Here is a 22,741-nt window from a genome sequence, read left to right as displayed (position 1 = left end):
GAAGGTACTGCGGCTGCGAGTGAAACATCTGACTGAACATGCTGTGACAGCGAGCGAATACATGTTCTTAACTGAAGGTAACAGAGTAAGCGATAACTTCTGTTGAGTAAGTCTCTTCTGTGAACTATGATACGCTGTAGCTTCTTCGTAAAACCAATGTCTCTATTATATCCTTTTTTTCACAGGGTCTGTGAGGGGAAACGCTGGTAGCGTTACCCGCAGACGTGATGCGTGCGTTCCAGTGGAGGCGGGGCTTAAGTAGCTCCTCTGCAAATATTAATAGAACCGTGCTGCAACTTGTAAATGGGTTTTGCGGCGGCCATGTTAAGTGTATGCAATTACTGTTGAACATCATGGGAGTCTATGTAAGTAGATGCTGTGGATGGTGTAAATGCCATATGTGCCAGGCTATCACCCACCTTTGACCTGCTGATTGATATAATGTTCCCTGCCTAACCTGAAGGCCTGAATGAGGACTATACTCACTGAATGGGATCATGACACTGAATACAGAGAATCACATTGTTCACCTAGCAACTCTCAATAATAGTGGTAATTTCTTTACCTATAGAATGGAACGTTTATCGACTCCAGACTACATAAGAGCATATCCATGTCCAAAGATAATTAGGCAGCACATCTTAATGAAATTTAAAAATTGTGAGACTTTGGAAATCAAATTTCCTAAATTTGTTATAAGCAAATCAGAAAGATGGTGGGGAACAAGTATTAGAAACACTCAAACAAATGTTAGTTGACTGCGTAAGTGTATCAGCCATAAGGGATACTTTTCTAAAATCATATGATAACCATTTTAATTGTAAAGATGTATCTATCGTATTGACACATTTTATGGCGGGCAATGAGATTAATTTTATATTTTTTATTGTAAAGTTTTATTGGAAATGCATTGATTTTTTAAATGAGCTATCATATGGAGTTTAATTTTGAGATATAATTAAGCCGTAATACAGGAATGTTGTAAACCGGTACAAGTTGATTAATTTTGCATTAGTATTTTAAAACAAGTGTAATGCTGTGTATTTGTTTTTAATATGATGTAATGTTTTTAAAGTGATGTATTATTTTGATGTATATACAAAACCTTGTGGTTAAATGTATATTAAATCAAATAAAGAAATAAAAACAGCAACCAATGAACATGCAGGAGGTCATATGAGTGATCTGCACGTAGCGACAAGTGATTAGTGTCATTTCGGCCATGATAAGAACACGGATGCCCATGAATTATCTTTGAATGGAAACACTGGATTGCTTGCCGATTTAAAACCAGGAAAATAAACCAATGAAAGTGAGGCAGGGAACAATAACACAAAAAGGGAGTGTAGTTTAATTTACAGTTCAGGTGTGTGAAAATGAAGAACAAAAAAAGAAAAAAAAGAAAAAAGTACAAGAAAAACCCAAAGAAAAGAGAAGGAGATTTAAAAAGAACATGCAGTTTGAAAATGAAACACAAAATTTAAAAAGTCAGGATCAACACTTGATGACCAAAATGCAATTTATATCCCCACATACATGAAAATTCCCCAAAAGACAGAATCAGGTCAGTCACTTGAGGGGTATTTTGAACTACATATAATCCAAGAGACAGAAATGACGGGTACCGTGCAATATGCAGGCAAGTGTCACACACCAGAAACGGACATTCTATCAGCTGACACTTGTGAAAATGCAATAGGTTCTAGAGTGGAGGTAAGTAGAAAGGACCCAGGCAATTGGGAAAGAAGAATGAAGGAATGGGGAATGAACACCAGTGGTCCACTTCAAATGGGTGCTGAGAATAGACAAAGACATTTGATGAGAAATGGGCAAAAAGGGGGGTAAATTGTCATTTCATATTGCCCTTTGCCTAGTAGAAAGCCAGGCTGGTCTGAGCAAAGTAAGCCCCGAGATCAGTAACAATTACCACTTTCTATGCATACTAGAACAGGTATTATGCTGCTATCACGATTGAAGAGAAATGTAATGCATTTGCAATGATTGACACAGGTGCCCAAGGAACAATAATGTCAGGGGAACTAATACAAAGCATACACTAGGGGAGATTACCACATAACTGTTTTAAATTGAAACAGAATGAAGGCCCTGTGCACAATTCCAATGGGGAAGAAATACCTGTGGAAGGTGTCACTGTGGTTGACACAAAGATAGGGAAGCATAGGATGAGACAGGAAGTGTTGGTCACACCCATTAATGAAATACCATTCCTCATAGGGACACATTGGCTGAGGAGGCTGTCACCCCTCATTGATGGCGTCAATGGGGTGTTGTGGTCCTTAGCCAAAAAAACACTGAAAACTAAAAAAATAATGACTCAGACCAATAGCGTAAAAGAATGCCACAACATTGGTAAATCAGAAAGTGGGTGTATGCCTAGCGTTACTGTCATTCTCAGGTGTCGGGATGAAATGCGAGTAGAAAAGAGAAGCAATGTTTGGAGATTTATTTGGACCCTAAGAAAAACTGGCAAACAAAAAATAGAAATAGAAATAGATGAAAACACATTGCATTTTCATCTAGATGAGGAAAACTGCAAACCAGATATCACCCAAGAGTCAATTCAGCAAAAATATATTTCAACAATAGCAGAGATACACATGAGAGAAGGGCAGCCCTGGATCCCTATAGACATCCTGAAATGATTGAAGCCACTTTGGCGCTAGAGCAGGAAAGAAATTTCATTAATGAAAAGGAGTTTAAACAAATACTTGAGAGAGAGGAGATTTCAAATTTAAACATTAAAAATCAACACATTTTTGGGTTGGAGGACCCTGAGTTGCGACAAAGAATTGTGGGTACATGCATGCTAAAGATTATAATCGGCCCTAAAAACATTCACCACAGTGTTTGGATTGTAAGCAGAAATCAAAATTAATTCTATTTGGTTAATTACATTATCCACAGAATGTGTATGGTGTTAGATTTCTTGAATCAAAAGGCCTGGTCTAGATTTGGTGGATCTGCAACTGAATTTGAAAACAAAAGACAAGCTTACCATTGTGCCCAAATGATACTATATGAAATTGAGTTTCAAGTGAAAAATGATGTTACCATCCCTGCTTTCACTATACAGTTCGCTACAGCATTAAAGTAAAGAAAGGGACAACAGATGAAAGGGCTTGATGCATTTGTGTGCCTAAATGAATCCACGAGAAAGCAAGGAACATACACCATTGGTAGAGATTAGGGATGGCCCCATACGACTACTGGTGGATAACAAAGGGAGCCAAAACATTAATTAAGAAGAAATTGCATTACCAATGGCAGTGCAGGAATCTAATTACACTGCTGATTTCTGCAAACCAGTGATTGGGAATATCCCTGAAAGCGATGTGACTTCACAGGATGAATTCCTGAATCACTGGATTCTAACCTCTGCCCCTGGTTTTTCAATGTTTACTTGGCACCTTTGGCCCATGTCATCTCTACTGCCTCCTCTAACGTTCAGTGTTATGCGGATGACACTCAGCTCTCCTTCAGGCACCTCTCAGCCTCCTCTCCTCTGTCGCTCATTCCTGACTGTCTATCCACGATTCAGGAGTGGCGCGCCACCAATGATCTCTGCCTTAATGCCAGTAAAACTGAGATTCTTCTCATTGAGACCCCTGGTCCCGCTTTCCCTCTTTCACTCTGGCCACCCTACTTGAGGCAAACAAAACGTGGTGTCATCTTCATCTCCACTCTCTCCTTCTCTCCTCACATCACAGACCTCGCTATGAAGGCCCACTACCAGCTGCAGTTCCTCAGAGGTATTCATCCATTCCTCAATTCAACCCCAGAATCTCACTGTCTCCAGAGCCCTGGTTCTCTCGAGGCTTGACTACTGCAACAGCCTCTTTCTCAATCTGTCTTCAGCCATGAAATCTCTCCACTGGCTCCCAGTGGCTGCAAGGATCTTGTTCAAGACCCTCTGCATCATCAACAAGACTTTCTGGAGTGGGGGCCCACACTACATACAACTCTCTCTTCCTAAACACCTTCCTTCTCTAGCCCTTCGCTCAATCACCTCCACCTCTCTGAGGGTCAGTTGCTTCTCCAGGCAGAGAGTGGGGGGTGGGTATATCTCTCTCCTCTGAAGGTGCCTCCCTCTGGAATGGCCACCCTGCCCTTCTCAACCTTGAGCAGGACCACCTAAGGTTCCCAAAGAAGCTCAAGACCTTCCTTTTTACTTCTGCTTTCTCTCTATCCCCGGCTGACCTACCTGTCTGCTGCACTGACTGGTTGCCTGGCTATCATCAGAACCTCAATGGGCACTAGGCCCCTTCATGACCAGTAGCCCCTGCACTGCTTTCAGGCCTACCGTGCACTTAAGGGCTGTATCTGTAACCCTACAGTACCCTGCCTCCTTGCACTTACCCAGAGCAAACTGCCCTGGCTGCACTTACTTATAGCAATTGCTGCCCTGATTGCACTTCCGCCTTCCCGCCCCCTGGCACATCTCCTCTCCCCCCCTGCACTTGCACAATCTGAATGACACAAGGCCTAGCAAGATTGTTTGTTTTGTCCTTCCCTTTGTCTTCCCTACCTTGTCTTGTCGCGCTTGTGTACAGGCGCATTATAAATGACTCATCATATCATATCATAACATAAAGGGAATTTTTAGAATTCAGCCTGTTTGCCCTTATGAGCCAAATGAAGTGATATGCTGTCATAAGGATAGGTGTGTCCTATTTGAAGCGGGTGAATCTGAAAGAGAAAAACAGTAAGGTAAAATACAGAAAATTGGGATGGAAGTCAATATTCCAAAATATTTGGTGGTAGCAACTCTCCAAAGAGACACTGCCACACAATTAGAGGAAAGTACAGAGGTCCCTCCTTTGGAGGATTTTCCAAAATTTTCTAAAATGGTAGAGGAGCAGATTCAAGCTGCAGATGCTTGCACAAATGAAGAAGGGAGCGATCAATTGAAAACAATATTTATGGAGTTCAAACAGGTTTTTACCAACGACTCCTATAATTGTGGACTGACCAATTTACATGTTGCTACACTACCAGAAGGATATAGTAGGGAGCCAGAATTTGTGTGACAGTATAGGTTACCCCTTGCATGTCTGGAGTCACTGGCTGGAATAATAAAAATGTGGAATCTAGAGGCATCATTAGGCCTATTCACAGCTCTTCAAATACTCCCACATTAGGTGTGATAAAGCCCAATGGCCAATGGTGGTTGTGGGCAGACCTAAGAGAATTGAACAAGAGGGTACCTTTTTCACAATGCCCCCTTCCATCTATGGATCAAGGCCTTGCACAGGTTCAAGGGTCAAGGGTGTTTATGACCTTGGACCTCACAGCTGGGTACTGGTGTGTACCACTAGCTGAAGATATACAACATGTATGTGCATTTTCCTTTGACAAATTACAATATGCATGGTCCCGAACCCTTTTGGGTATGTCAATAAAGGGAGTGAATTTGGGATATTCCTGAGCAAGGAACACCCACAGAGAGGAACCATAGTTTATGTGGATGATGAGCTAATACAAATTCTTGAGGACTTGAAAAGTCACTTCAATGAAATTAGACATGTGCTTGCTCAGTTACAAAAGGCTGGGGAAAAGTCATCTTTACAGAAAGAACAGTGGTGTAGAAAAAGAGTAAACTTTCTAGGCCATGAACTGACAGAATATGGGTAAACCCGAAAAGAAAAAGGTGGGAGCAATTCAGAAACTAAAATAGTCCCACCAATTTGGAAAGTTTAAAGAGCTTGCTAGGAATTTCAAGTTATAACAGGAAATATATGAAATGATACAGAGATTACACTGCCCTTGACAAAAATAATGAAGCAGGGTGCACCCTGGAAATGGGAAAAGGAACACAGTGAGGCAGTTGCCAAGTTGAAAAACTGTTTGATGAAAACGCCATGTTTGGCATACGCGATTTAAAAAAACAAGATTTCTTTGTAGAAATAGGATTCACAGATCAATATATGTCAGCAGTACTATAACAAAAACATGATGCAAATAACAAATCAATTGCATATGCCAGCAAGACATTGTCACAGGTAGAGACCAAATTTAGCTAATCTGAAAAGGCACTTTAGACCACTCTGTCGGCATTGCAACATGTCAGTCTCATAATTCAAGGGGAGTGGGTGATGGTTTAAACAAATCACTTGCCTGTACATTTATTGCAAAGTAAAAGGATCAGAATAGGGAATTTGGCCCAATCAAGAATCACCTCATGGATGTTAGCATCACAGGGATTTCTAGTAGAAGTGAGATATGGGCAGCACAAATAGGACTCAGTGGATCAAGGGCTAGCAGAATTACAAGATTGTGCAGCTGTCTGTGCATCTGAAGACACAGAGCTAGAAACACATTTAAATTAATTTTTAGCAATCCCCACAAAAGGTTTTCAATGAAGAAACATGTAAGGATCTCCCAACTATGTATGTAGCTGGATGTGCATATCACATGGAAGGTGATTCTGAAAAAGAACTAGTGGCAGGAATAGGAAATGTGTGGGTTAAATGAAATGGCATTCCAAGAGTAAGCATGAGGTACAGACACAAAAGCAGTCAAGTTGCAGAATTGGCCACCATTTATAAGGCAATATCTACAGCAGTAGAAAGTAAACTTAAGGGATAGTTTTAGCCACTGATTCTGATTATGCATGAAATAGTTTTGTGGAATATTTACCCGGCTGGAAATTGAGAGCAATGCTCACATATAACAAGAAGTGGCTTATAAATGGCAACATGATTCAAGCCATAGACAAACTTGTTTCAGAAAATGACATGATCATCCATTGGAGGAAGATACATGGTCATTTGAAAACACCAGGGGAAGACAAGGAAGGAAATTACAAGGCAGATCTATTAGCCAAAATTCAAGCTTTGATGGGGGAGTTATTTCCTATTGAGCCCCTGCTTGGTGAAATCCAGGTGGATGCCATAACAAGCTTCAAAACTCAGGGAACAGTTCATCAGCCTGTGGCCCACTGGAGTTTTGATTCTCCTGATCAAGACTTGATTAAGGCACAGAAAGAAGATCTTATTTTAGGTCCATGTTACAACCCCTTGCTAGATACAGAGCAAAATCCTTTGACTGAGGAAGACTGCAAAGAAAAAAGAGGAACTGAGGGCGTTGTTGAAAAACAAAAGAGAATTTGTTTACAAGATGGACTAATGATTCAGGAATCCATGTCAGGCCAAATTCAATGGGTAGTACATTTGCAATTTCAGGGATTAAAGCTACATCATGCTCACAATGCCATAACAGCAGGCCACTGGGGTTCACAGAAAACCTCGGAATTTGTAAAAGATTATGCATATTGGCCACACATGTCACAGGATTTCAACCTACTTCCCCAACACACACAGCACCATTAAAGAAAAGAGGTCTGAAACTCCCACGGTCAGACCTACAAATAGAATTTATCGGGCCTGTGCAAAGGTCAGCATGGGAAACAGGTATTTGTTTACTGTCATTTGTTTGATGTCCAATTGGGCAGTATGTATCCCAGCCCCAGATTTCAGTGCACAAACGGCAGCCACTTTGCTGGTCAATCACAACAGATCAATAGTTGAAATATTGAAAAGGTTTGTAGCTGAGGCAGGATCTAGTTGGGATTTGCGACTCCCTCTGTTGTTAATGGCTATTAGGTCAACACCATCTAGTTCAAAAAATCTCAATCCACATGAAATTTTGACAGGTAGGGAAATGGTTTTGCCACAACATCTGCTTTACAGAACCAACGGACAGGTCCTTGTAAATGCATCCAGGATCCACAAATATGTGGAAGAGCTGAGAAAGCACTTGCATTTGCACAGAGGATTTTGGAAAAAGCTGCTGACAGTGCAAAATCATACTATGACAGGAAAACATCTGTGAGCGAAGATGAAGTAGGAGACCAAGTACATAAGTTTGATTTCCGAAAAGGTAAATATAAAAATGCAAAATTCCTTGCATCATGGTGCGGACCATTTAGGATTGCAGATAAGGTTTCACCTGTAGTCCACTGAATCGCCATAAAGGAGGGAGAGTTAACTGTGAAACTATTTGAACATGTTAACCAAATTAAACAGTTCCACCCCTAGCATGAGATGAGGAGGTTAGAACACATTGAGAGATTAGTAGGGAGTGAAAAGTGTAATTGTATCTGGAAAATGAAGCACTTGCCTCTCAAAGATGTTCGCCATAGACGGTAACTAGGTGTGAATAATATATAAAATTTCAAGTTGAAGTGTAAAAAAAAGGGTCGAAGGAGAGATACAGCAGGTGAGTAACTGAGTGTCTGTTTCAATAATCAATGTAAAAAAGGGGGAATGAAACAGGTGAGTAGTTGAGAACAGTGAGTTTAAAAAAGAATAATAATGTGTGTTTAAAACAAGAACGAACAGATACAGACAGGTTTACAGGTGATATTTATTTAGATTGCTAAGTATCCCAGGTTGATGTGTGAGTACAATGACATAGGGAATTGCCTATAGGCAATGATCAATTTATTTTGTTTTAATTGAGAATGTCACATTGAAGTCTGTTATGTTAACATGACTTTTCTTACAGCCGATGACAAAATAAGTGCCATTGTGTCTTTCATACTCAAATAATGTATTATTTACAGGTCTCGAGAAAGTATCCTTCAATATTTGTGTATATATATATTTTATTTGCATATTCCACCTTTTGATTTCAGATGATATCCAAAGGAAAGGGTATTTGGTTCTTAATCTGTCTATTTCTCTTTTACTCTAGATGCTAACTACTTCCCAGACCGGCGCCCTGGGAATTGAAGGCAGCCAGATTCAGAGGAGACCACCTCAGAACCAGAGTACACAGGAAAAACCCCTGGACAAAAAAAGGGGGCTGAAGATGGTGGCTCCAGTTGCAGAGGAAGGAAGCCTACTTCACTTTAAAAATTATTTAATGAACAAGAGCCTGATTGAAAGTCCAGTGGTAGGCATGTGATAGCCACCACAGAGTTAATAGAAATTCAAGTATCTTGTACTTAATATTATGCATCATATTTTATTCTTATTTTAATACATTTTTACGAACATTGACGTTAATGGATTGATTTCCAGGATTCGACTGATGTAGTCATCTGTCACTGATGCAGCCACATGAAATAGTTGTTATGAACATTCTTCATTTTGGATGGCAATGTCAATGTTATTTACTTTGTAATGATTTCTTTATAAAAAGTTCAAAACATTCAAAACAACTCCCAAAAAAGAATATCAAAAAAATAATCATAAAAAGAAAGAAATCTCTAAAAAATCTAATACAAAAAGAAATAGATTCTAATAGAATGGTCCTCAGCATACTCAGCATGGCAGAACAAATGGAGGCTAAAAGATTTGCAGCAGCAAAAGCCTTATTTAACGTGGACATTGAGAGTACCATAACTCAAGATACCATGAGTCCTAAGGCATTAACAGTAATACAGAGAATGGATAAACTAGAAAGGATCAAGAAAAAAGAAATCATTCAATGGTGGGAAACCATGATGTTGACAATGTATTTGGAAGAAAAACGGATTCCCAGAGGTCCCAGAATCCTTACCATCCCCACATACAAAGATATGAATCCAGATTTAATAGAAGAATGGACAAATCATACAAATAGTTGCTCCTTTATTGGGAAAAACTTATCGAGGAAATTCAAAAATTTGAAGAAACGTTATTCAATTCTAAAGAAGCAGAAGAATGTAAAAGAAAGGTAGCCCAAATGGAGGAAAATCTAGAAAGATTTGAAGGAGAAATCAGGTTGAAGAAACAACAAAAGTTCCTAAGGGACTAAAAAGACTACTAACAGGGGAGAATGTACATGTTTTCACGAAGATATGATCAACTCATTAGGGAGCAACTTAAAAACAATAATGACAATCTTGACAAATGATACCAATACATCTAATGGAATCCGGATCTTCAGAAATTGAATCCTCCGACTCCAAATTAAGACCAGTTAGACTAAATATCTTAGAGGAGTTCAAACTGTTACACCTGGAGAACAAAAATGGCAGAATACCCAGAGGTCGACCTCCAGGAGGAGGAAGAGGAGCCAAACCAAAAACAAGAAGAGCCAGGAAGTGTGGGAGATGGAAATACAACGAACAGACCAACACGTTCTGGGAGAGGTCAGAAAACCAGAGGAAGAGGAACACAGGGATAAAATTGAAAGCAAGATTATTTAACATCTCAGAAAGAGAAATAACAACAGCTGAACAAGAAGTCCTGGAATTAGGACTTTCATTCTGCCCTTCCATGGATTTCGACTACACAGAGACCAGGATAGATACTTTCAAGTTTTTACGTAAAGTCAAATTAACAAAGTTCTTTGCTACACAAGTGCAAGAAAGTCCACAGACACAGAGAGAGTTCATGACCACACCTAATATTTTATGTGTGAAAGACCTGGTAGCAATTGATACTCTAACAACATTAGCTGAAAGTCAAACAGCGTATCTCCCCAACATGATGGATAATCAATTTATCTGAGATAATTATGCAATCATCACAGACCTTACCACTGAGAGTGGATTAAACAATAAATCAATCTTCAATCGGGCCATTGCATGCAAGAACATTGAAGTCTTTGAGGAATGTGTACTCATGGATTTAAGGGAGGGGAGTAGTTATTTGGTCAAAATAAAAATACATGGAAGAAGTGTTGCAAACAGATTGTGGGTAGGTTGGAAGCGGCAGAATACATTGTGAATGGAAGTGGGTACCCCCATAGTATGTGATTGAAAGTGCACAGGGATGCAGGAGAGATTGTTTTGTTTGTACATTATGGTAACTGTTGCAATGTTTTGCTGCATAGCTGCATGGCGGTGCACTGTGTTTGGAGATGCTGCAGTGAAAAGTCACGCAGTGTGGGCTCTGCGTGCAGTGTTTGCATACTGTCAGTATGGTAGAGCTGTGGGTGTGTTGAAGGCCTAGACTATTGAGTGCATAGCCAAAGGCTGTAGGGCTTAGGCCATGCACTCAAGAGCCTAGGCCTTGAGGACAACCATGGCAGTCATGCATTTTTGGAATGTGCATCAGTTAGAGGGTGGTGACATGTAAGAAATGGTTGTGGAGCACATTTCACCCGTTATAGGCCAGTGTTGCAAACAGATTGTGGGTAGGTTGGAAGTGGCACACTACTTTGTAAATGGAAGTGGGTACACACATAGTATGTGATTGAAAGTGCACAGGATGAAGGAGAGATTATTTTGTTTGTACATGATGGTAACTGTCGCAATTTGTTGCTGCATAGCTCCATGGTGGTGTGCTGTGTTTGGAAATGCTGCAGTGAAAAGTCACGCAATGTGGGCTCTGGGTGCAGTATTTGCATACTGTCAGTATGGTAGAGGGTATGGGTTAAGGGCAGCTTATATGTGCTTGAATAGTGTGCTGTGTGCACATTGTGTGCAGTATTGGCAATGTTGTAAACATTTTGTGGTTATGTTGGCTGGAAATTTGCTGCATGGGCAGGGATATATAAACAAAGACTTGTACTGCAGTTAGCAAGCGTGTGCATACATCTCGCTTTTGTGCGCCAAATTGGAGTTTTCTCTAACTATACTTAGGCTATGCAGGAATTAAAAGGCAAAGCCTGCTTAAATCAGAATATTTTTTCTTTTTTTTCTGCTTCTCTTCAGAATCTTTGCATATACATTTCTACTCAATATTCTCTTTGCTCCTCATTTCATCCAACGTTTTTTTTCCACTACACAGATTTTGCACATTTTGTCCTTTGAGGCAAACCAAAGCTGAAAAATCGGCAGTTGTGAGATCCCTGTCTCCTTCTGCAATCTGTCTGTGCAGTCTGCAGGCGCCTGTGGCTGAGTTTAGAATCTCATTTGATACCCCTATTCTAAAGGGCCTTGCTTGCCTTGGACCTGACTGCAACCTCCTCAGCACTCCATACTGTTTTCCCTCACAAGACCCATTCGTACAGGGTGAAGCTGTAATTGTGAGAGGTAATTGCTGACAACCAGGAGCCAGATTACAGAAACGTTACACTGGTGCAAGGGCAACGTTTGCACGGTATTAGCACTAGGGCAAAGGTTGCCCTATTTTTTTAAACAATGGGAAACATAAGAAAACTATTGCACCATGACAAGTGCAGTTTGGCACGCTATAAGCACAAGGGCAAAAAGTGCCCCAGGGCAAAAAAATATACAATTTCACTGCATTATTCCAACAGGGCAAAGTTTGACCTAGTGCTAATACGGAATGGTATTAGCACTACGGCAAACATTGCTCTGGTAAAAAAAAAAAAAAACACATTGAAAATGTATCTTTTTTGCACTTGGGCAATTTTTGCCCCGGAGCTTATAGACTGCCAAATTGCACTTGTCATGGTGTAATCGTTTGCTATGTGTCCCATTGTTTTAAAACTTTGCCCTAGTGCTAATTAATACCGTGAAAACTGTGCACTTGCATCGGGGCAAAGTTTCTGTAATCTGGTCCCATTTGGTTTAGTAGGGTGTCTAGTTCCAGCTAAAAAAGTGACTGCTTATATAATCAGAAAACAAACATCCTTGTGTTGGCACTCACATGAGAAATTAGACTCTAGAACTCCTCACCCAATGATACAAAGTGTTCTATTTCTTTGTGTCAACATTTAGGCAGTTTGGTTATATGGTGTGGATGGCGTCAGGGGGTGAGTGGGTGTATTGTTTCACGGTTGGGTTAGTAGTATTGTAGATTTCTAATCTTTTCATACTCATTATAAAACCACACTGATAAAACGAGAGGTTGAGTAATCTGAAAAGTGAATCAAGTAAGAAAGTATCAGGAAAGATAACTTTGCCTTTCACAAAGGGATGTTTGGGAATGACACCGTGGCAATGCATCCCAGAATGGTGCTGCTGTTCTGTTTGTATCCCTGTCTCAGACGTTCACTTTGTACACTGGGCACATGATGTTCGTGTCATGCTCCCGACACAGCGTGGGTTGCACAGGGAAGTGAAACTTGGCAATGATGAGTACTTACAAAAACACTACAGCGCCTCAGAGACTGCTCATCATTTACTATTAAGGGGAAATTAAGGCGAGCCCCATATTATAGTTATACGAGCATAATCCCAGCTCGGCCTTCCAGAGCTATGATTGGGGGGAAGTGACGTTATGGGAAATACGGGCAGCAGAGCAGCTGAAATGTAATCTGTTTGGAACACAGCCACGAAACCTTTCTCACAAAAACGCAGCTGACCAGAATCAGACCCCTTTTTCCCTAAGAAAGCAGGAACGTTCTTGTCAAATTCAGATTCCAACCTTGTGTTAAACCCTAAGGGCCTGATTCATGGAACGTTTTCCTATGGGAGTTCACCATTATAAAACATTTCCATGAATTAGGCCCAAAGGTCATGGTTAAAGATTACTGGTTGTTTTACCGCTCCACCAAATTATGAGTTTCCTTACCAAAACTCTTTATGCCAGCAGTTTTTTTTGTACGTTTATTTTACTACCACTCAAAACAAGAACTGCATGCAGTAATTAGAAGGCGCGGTATTACCCCATACATTCATTAGCGGAACCCCTGGGAGTCCAATGGGACTTCAAAATGGTGAATAATGGTATGATCTGCATGACTTGCAATCATGTGCACCTCCCTGGATCTACGGTAATTATCACATGTGCTCAATAAAATCAAAGGGAGACTACCAAAGGTGAATTACTATTAGCCTCATAGCCCAGCACTTAGCTCTGCCCCGGACAGGAACCGTGATTCCTGGCCTGACCTTTCCCAAATACTGTTTCAATGACAAACCATATTGTTCAATTAAGCCCGAGAAGCGTAAAGGGCGAGAACTTTCTTTGCTGCCTGTTTGGCTGTGTGTTCACCGAGCGCAGCTCTCTGGAACCCTTGCTGCCTGCTGCCTTCATTTGTTCATCTACTGCAACCGCAGCGCTTTCAACCCGCGTACAAAGACAATTTCAGCTGACTACTACAAGCGACGCGTATGAAGGACACGCCCCTGTTTGACCACGCCCACTTCAGGACGTAGGAATAAAAAGACCCCCCATCCGCCCTTGCGGCGTTAAGCCCGAGAAGCGTAAAGGGCGAGAACGTTCTTTGCTGCCTGTTTGGCTGTGTGTTCACCGAGCGCAGCTCTCTGGAACCCCTGCTGCCTGCTGCCTTCATTTGTTTATCTACTGCAACCATGGCGCTTCCAACCTGCGTACAAAGACAAGGACAGCTGATTACTACAAGCAATGCGTATGAAGGACACGCCCCTTTTTGACCACGCCCACTTCAGGAAATAGGAATAAAAAGACTCCCCATCCACCCTGGCGGCGTTAAGCCCGAGAAGTGTAAAGGGGAGAACTTTCTTTGCTGCCTGTTTGGCTGTTTGCTGTGCCGCTGTCCCGTCCCACAACAAACATCAATCATTTGCGACCGGCGGCTGCAAGAATAAGGTAATTCAATCTATATTTACCTTTTCTTCCCTCTTGCGGATATTTGATCTTTTTTGATCTGCCTTAAGTGGAGTTCATTAGTACGGGAAAACAGAACCCTACACATTTTTTTTGTCATTGGAACACTGAGGTCTGCGGGCTGCAGCCTTTGACTCAGTGTGACGAATTACTTAGTCCCGTTTCATCAGCGGCACTGAGGACTGCGGGCTGTAGCCTTAGACTCAATGTGTGTCAAAATATAGTCTTCTAACTGTTTCAGTACAACGACTTGTGTTCAGTACATCTGATTCTACAAACAAGTGGGCTTCAAAGCTGATTAACTCTGCACAAGAAATCTAGAAATTGGACCTTTACAAAGCCCAAATATCTCAGCACAGTGCCACATCCCAGGGTTGTGGTGTGTACACCCTGAGCCCTAACGCTTTCAGTATGGAAGACTCCATCACAGTCCGTATGCTTAACGACTCTAACAACGGTCCGCATACCAGGCAACGTGCTGAAATAGAGGAAGAAAAACTTTCTCAATTAATAAAGCCTAATCAGAAGACTAATGACATTTCCCACTCCTCTTCGGATATCCTGACCTTGCAAGCACAAGAGAATTCATCACCTGTGTTGCCACACATGACCGTTAGTAGTTCAAAGGATTTGCATATCCCTCCCACTACATCGTCGACAACTAAACCAGCAATTAACGATCAATCACTACAAAGTCACTTGCAACCCACTAGCATAACTTCACCTGCAAAAACCATCCTGATACAAACAAAAGATAGCATGGAAATACAGCACCAAAGTAACACTTCATCAAAATTCATGAGAGTGAGATGCCTGCTTTTATTTTTCCACCAATCGCTGAGCAATTAAAACATGCTAATTCTGAAATCTCACAAGCTTTTCAGTCCACCCTCCCACCATGGAACACAGATGTTGACTCACAATTCACACCAGTGATATCACAGCGGGATAAAGCAGCCTTAGCTAAAAGACGATGGCAATCGCTTTACGAAAGTAAACGTCTCTCACGCGATCTAGCAAATTCTCCTATAGCTCAACGAGATCCAAAGACAGCCCGTCTCTCCCTGGACATGATTGAGATTGAAGCACTCTTAGCAAACCAGGAAAAGCGTAAAAAAGCAGTCTTTGGCCATTCAAATTATGATACCTCATCACCTTTGCCAACTACATGTAATCTGGATAGTCTAAGGAAATTTGCTCCATCTAATACTGAGGCTCCAAAGCAGAACACTACGTGTCATACTCCACCATTGACCCAATCTAATCCCTTTATTGAGACAAAAGAGATGAAACCTCAGCCTTGTCAGTACAACGCATCCATGCAAGAAAAAGGCAATATGCCGTCCATTCCAACCAATATGCAAGATCTTCAAAATATGCTAATAGCAGTGACTTCTCAGACAATGATACCATTTCTAAAAATGCAAGAATCATGCCCAGATGCGAGTAAAGATCAAGCAACTTTACTAGCTCTCATCCACGCAAAACAAATCTTTATAGAACACTTTGTACATAAGATCCAGGATCGCTTGGACCATGAAGCCGAAATGACTCAAATATGGCAATCCCGGTTGTCAGATATTGCCAGAAAAGTTTGTGCAGACAACACACAGCTCACTTTGGCTCTAATCACCATGATGTCGTCCATGAATCGATCAAGCAATTCTCTGCTAAACGAGTTATCTTAATGGCCCCTACAAACCACAAATGACATGGCGATAAAGGGCCAAACTGCTGGAACTGGGGTGGATCTATCTTAAATCCAAGCAGTCTCTAATCCACCAACTTCCAGTGTACCAGCAAATGTTCAACCTCAAATCATGGAACACAATGCCAATTCAGGAGCAACTACCTACCCTATTTTTATGCCTACTGCCCCACATACCAAACCACAAAATAAATCAAAAATGAAAAAAGGCAGACTGGATCGAGAGCTTTCCTCCGCAATCTGACAACACCTAAACCTGTGCCGCCGAAATCTTCAACGAAAAATATAATTGGGCCATCCATCGTCCCTATACAAACTGAAATTTTGGCAGAAACCAGAATCTTATCATCTCAGGGAGTAAACACGCTGGAAGAAACCTCTGATGATGTACAAATGAACGCTCTATTAAACTTATCACAACATCTTGACGCTGACCTAGACATTTCAGAAGAAGCCCAGATACAACCAAGCGAAGCATCACTCATCATTATGGACGAATATGAACAAACCAAATCCCATCAAGACTCTCAAATGAGTCTAACATTTGATGATATTTCAAACACAAAACTATGGATCGACGAAGTAGTCAAACCTTGTACTGGCTCGGTTCTACCACAGACGCAAAGTAGTCCTCAAAATAAAAATCCTTTAACCAATACATTAACTTAGCCAATTTTCGCTAATCCAAGGAGACCTAAAACTTTGCGAACTGTATTACTGAGACTTGTAGAAGCTGATACCCAAGAGCTGATAATGAACAGATCAAACATTCTACGTCTATTCAGCGCCATACCACAACTACAGAATATAAGAACAAAAGAGATCCTCACAGTGGAATTTGTAGATGATCAGCATTTGGATCAAACCTACCTACTCCTTAACTCCACCAATGAAAAAGATCAGCTCATGAAAGAAAAAAATTATCTAAACACACTGGGATTTGACATACAACACGTTGACTCCAAAAAAGAAGTGAAGATGTAACTAACCTTACGTAGGAAAGGTTCTTCAAAGAAACAAGAACATCCGATAAATAACAAACGCAGGAGCTCAGAAGAGGTAAACTACAATACACAGGAAAGGCAGATACCAAATACTCAGCAAATTGATCCTAAAATCGGCTATAAATACCCGGATCACACTATGCATCACATACGGAGAGTAATGGAATGGTCGCAACTAACAACTTCAGAAAGTGCTGATTCTTCTTTTTAACCATCATTGCACCCTATTAGATCTGAAATTTCATTATGTTCCTGGAATACTCGAGGACACAGTCATCTTTTTTGCGAACAGTCATACGATCTTTCACAGTATGACATCATCTGCATACAGGAATCATGGATCACAAAACAGCCAATCTGTGACGGATTTACAACTCTGATGGTTCCTGCAATAAAAAACAAAAGAGGACGTCCATCTACAGGCCTCTTAACCCTCATTAAAATGTCAAGTAATATCAGAGTTATCGACTCATTCAAAACAAATGACTGGATCCATATCACGATAATCCAGTCAGTCAAAACCAAAATTCCATTAACTCATAAAATTTTTGGTATCATCAATACCTGTTGGAATCCACTGGCCATTACTGATGAGTTATATATTGACACATTTTTTATCTGTATCGATGAAATTACCATAAAATACCCAGGTATTCAACCAATAATATGTGGAGATCTTAACATACATCTTTATGATACCGGAGGGACTGAATTAAAACATGTCCCCAAGAGCTCGACGATGGCAGAAAGAAACATCTACCAGAGGACTCATTAGAGTGCACTTCCTTGATACCCAAACAAATAAGCCGATGAAAACATGGACCCGTGGCGCATCAAATGCCATAATAGATTACATCTATACATCACACCAAATTGCACTGAAGTTAACACAGAAAAAAAACATACAAACAAATCATAGTGATCATGCATTAATGACAATTACGTGGGAAATGCATAACCCACAGAAACCCAAAATAATTTTACCACAGCTAGTAGTTAACTCGAACCAAACTAGACTGAGGATCTCTCAAAATGCCCTGGCGACATTGGCAAACCAAATTACTTCGTCAACAATGACAGATGACAAACGGCTAAATTATCCACAACTCTTGGTGCCATTCAAGCTATCCAGAACAACAAATACTCCTAACAAACACTGTCATATACATGCCTATTAGTCTATAATTGCAGAAAGACCAAATTCGAGTATTAAAACAACAGTACAAAAACTGGATGAGATCCAACAGAGCACTGCAAGGGCAAAATGATGCAGAACAAATGCTGCATGCTTTAAAAAATCGTAACACCATAGACCTGTGGAAACTATTGGCCCCACCAACAGGCAACCTACCAAAAATGACAACTGATGTTGACGAGCAAGGATGGACATCACCCTTTCAGAAGCTTTATAACATAAACCCTGAATGACACACTAAAGACTCTATAAAACAACATACCTGGACTGTCACATGGCAACGAGAGAATCTAGAAAGAGCTATCATCAACTTGAACCCCTAACATGCACCTGGACCGGACGGCCTCTCAAATGATCTCATTAAAGCCAATACAACTTTATGGGCACATATTTTCTCCAACATCTATGAAACTATTAACCAAACCAAGACCATCCCACCTTCTTGGAAGACAGCAATTTTGATACCCATTTATAAAAAGGGAGACACAAAAGATCCAGCCAATTATAGGCCCATTGCCTTGTTGGACCCCCTAGGAAAAATGTTTGCTAATTTTCTGCTGGACAAATTGAACATCTGGGCCAAAGCAAACGATATATACGCACCGAGACAAACAGGTTTTGTTAAATATGTGGGGGCCAACATCAACCTACTTCTACTTAATTTGTTGAAGCAAGAGGCCATCCACAATCAAAAACAAATATATGCAGCATTCATAGATTTGAAGCTCGCCTTTGACCTAGTCAATAGATCACTCCTATGGTCGAAATTGCGAAAATGGGGCTGTCCTGATTATAGCTTGGAACCAATAAAGTTACTTTATGGGGAAACCTCTATTAGAGTCCGATTGTCACAAGACGGTACAGTAACGGAATCCATCCCAACTAACAATGGTCTCAAACAAGGTTGCCCACTAGCGGCAAAGCTTTTCAACTAATTTACATCTGACTATGAAACAGAGACAAATTCGCAACTGTCAAACCCACCGAAATTAAATGCCACAACCATTGCGTGCCTGATGTATGCAGACAATATTGTGCTGTGTTCACAAACTCCAAGAGGCCTTCAAACAGCCTTGTTAAACCTAGAAAACTATATGAAGATAAATCAACTGAAAATAAATACACAAAAATCAAATTCATGCTCCTCGTGCCATCCCATGGAACAAAACAACACCCAAAACCATTTCTTCTTAATAATCAACCCCTTGAACAAGTGACAACAGTTAAATACTTGGGGATCTGGATGAATCAATCACCCACTGAAACGAATTGGTCCAGCTATCTATTGGAAAAAACTTTATCCTTAGCCCGTGAGGGACGGGTTCTACACTTGAAGCATGGAAGATTCACATTTAAACCAATTATATCATTTTAGAGACAAAAACCTATGGCAATTTTACTTTATGGAAGCGAATCCATGATTAACATCGACAGTTCTATATGGTTGCGTCTTGAAGGCATGTTCTGGCGGAAAGTGCTCTCTTTACCTCAATCGTTTCCGATGGCCCGTATTCGATACGAACTGGCACTTCAGTCTCTTACCTCACTTCAAACATGGCGAAAACTAGATCTTTACAGGAAAATCGTCTCTGACCTGCATATTCCAGCGCTACATATTTTCCAGGAAAAAGAACACACAACTCAGGCAATTGCATTACAAACCTGGAAGAATCATATGGAAAATACTAGAATAACGGCAGACATATCAATGGAGCAGCTAACTCGGCGTCCAGTAAAAGCAAAACAAAAACTTGCACACGACAACTGGATAGCGACTATCGAAACCAAAAGACAACTAAAACTTAACCTGGAATGCAAGTTGGACATGCATCCATTAAACTGTCTTCTGCTATATTTACAACGCTTTCCATCTGCCTCTGTCAGAGACACTTTCCTACGGTTACGTTTGAACTTGATACCAACACGAGAGCTGCTACAATCCAGGAAACTTCTAACCAAAGAAAGTTCTTTCTGTCGGTTCTGTAAACAACCAACTGAACTAGAAACTTTACAGCACATAGTTACCTCATGTCCAGCACTTGAGGAAACCAAATCTCGAATTAGAGACATGTATCCACCATCTACAACCAAACTCTTACCAGAAGATCGTTGGGATGAATTCCTACACGGTGGCACAAAGAAAGACATTTTCACAATTGTCAGCTTTCTTAATGTATTATTTGAACCTAATAGAGGAAAAGAAATGGACTAAGAAGAGATTTTCTTTTTGTTTTGGAATGTGTAAAAGATGAAAGGTTTAAAATTTGAATCATATCATTTTAATAAAAACAAAAAAAAATTGTTCAATTGGTGTCATGTTGGAAGGCAGGCAGCCAAGACATGGACTCATGGTAAAGAAGATGAAGGCAACTCATTTCACCCTTACTTCCTCGGATGTCTTTTTTATCAGAGTCCTTAGGATCTAATAAGAGGCATCATTAGTCACAGGCATTGACAAAGGCCACAGTTTAAAGTCCAGTGCATAGGTATTGTATAGGCATTGGTATCCTATCCCTAGGTACTCACATCAATTACTAGATAGTCAGATCATAGGCCCAGGAAGTAACATTATTTGCCAGATATAAGCATAATGTGCTCTGGTGATGCCACCAAAAGCCCAGGCAAGCACTGTGACAGATTGACTTCTGCCCTGCAGGAGTACAAGGGTGAGCAGAGGCTAACCAGCCCATTTAGCACTTTCACTTCTACCAAACAAGTCAAAGTTATCATAAAGGTAAAACAGGCAGCGTTAAAGATATATACCTCCTTTGCATTTTGTTGCAATGTGGGCAGAGGGAAGGCTGTACTCTTGAGAAGGGTGTCAATGTGATTCATTACCAACCCTAACAGCGAAGTATAACATTCCAAAATAAATGAATGTCCAATCATGGTTCTATAAAAAAATTATACATTTATGTATATTCAATGAAAAACACGTTGGTTAATCAGCAGGTAAGGCAAAAAAAAGTATTACAACAAAACCTTGGAAAATCAGCTAAAGCCACCTTAACTTTGCGTCCCCTGTTGTGCAGCCTATGATCACAATGATTAGGAAATAATGGGGTGTGGTCTTTCCACTGGTGCAATTATAACATACTCTTGGTCTCAGTATGTATTTTATTCATAAAACAATGGCCTACTATAGATTCGCCTCAAAATGAACCCTGACAGAGCCATGGAAAAAACAGGTCAACAGCAAGGGGGTGCGAAACGCACCGGACCAGCAGCTCCCATTTTGAGGAACCAACAGACATGAAAAGCAGACTGACAACACGGCACACAGCAATATGCCTCCCTGCTGCTTTCACCGAACTATAACTCATCCAATAACCTCCAAAATTCGACTCTCCAGGTTCACACAGAGAGTCTGCTTCACCCTGAAGCCGGTTCTAACTCTGAAGGAAGACACTACCTCAATTTGGGTTACACTCCCACACAAAGGACCCTCTACAAGAGACACACTCCTAGGCCCAGAAGAAGGCAGCCTCCACTGCCTGTCAATACGTCCTTGGACCAAGAGCTTATTGCCCCTCTGAAGTCCATACTACGCCATAAGGAAATAATTTTATTACGACGTCGACCTTGGACTGGTCTTTCTTTACTCTGTGACCATGGATTGGTCACGTTTGAACTTGGAGCACAACCACTGACTGGTTTTATTGCCAATGATTGTAATCTAGTACAGTTAGACACACATGCACTTTGTTCTAACTACATTGAATTTTGCTCTATTAGTTGCTCACATGATAAGCTTCATTCATGTATTAATTGACTGCATTGAAGTGTTCAATCCACATCTGTTTGCAACAAGATTTTATGTATTCTTTGTATTCATATTTATTTTTTCACACTGTATTCACTAATGTATGTGTTTGCGATTTTCTGTTTGTAGGAATTATGTTTTAATATATATGACAAAGATTAAGTCTTTAGAAATTGAAAAAAAGAAATAAATAGCGGCTACAGACTGAACCGCTCATTGAGAAAAACACATGTGTAATGCTATATATGTATGTGCCAGTGCAGTTAAACCAATACGTGTTTCACTCCCCTGCTGTTGACCTGACTTTTCCAGGGCTCTGTCAGGGTCAATTCTGTGGTGAATCTATTGTAGGGCATTGTTTTATTAATATAATACATACTGAGACCAAGAGTATTCTATAATTGTACCAGTGGAAAGACCACACCCCATTGTTTCCTAACCTTACATTGCCCGCTCTGGTCTTCCATTGTTAAGGGCCCCCCTTGGGTTGACTATGATCACAATAATGACATCACAGATGACTTCACTGATGACATCACTGATGACATCACTGGTTACATCACTAATACCATCATGTATGACTTCAATGGCATCACTAATAACATCATATATGACAACAATGATTATTTAACTGATGGCATCAGACATAATATCACACTAGGTATTTGCACATATGTG

The sequence above is a fragment of the Ambystoma mexicanum genome, chromosome 1q (assembly GCF_040938575.1).
Source record: "Ambystoma mexicanum isolate Mex_15411 chromosome 1q, UKY_AmexF1_1, whole genome shotgun sequence".
NCBI lineage: Eukaryota > Metazoa > Chordata > Amphibia > Caudata > Ambystomatidae > Ambystoma > Ambystoma mexicanum.
This window is presented reverse-complemented; position numbering follows the sequence as displayed.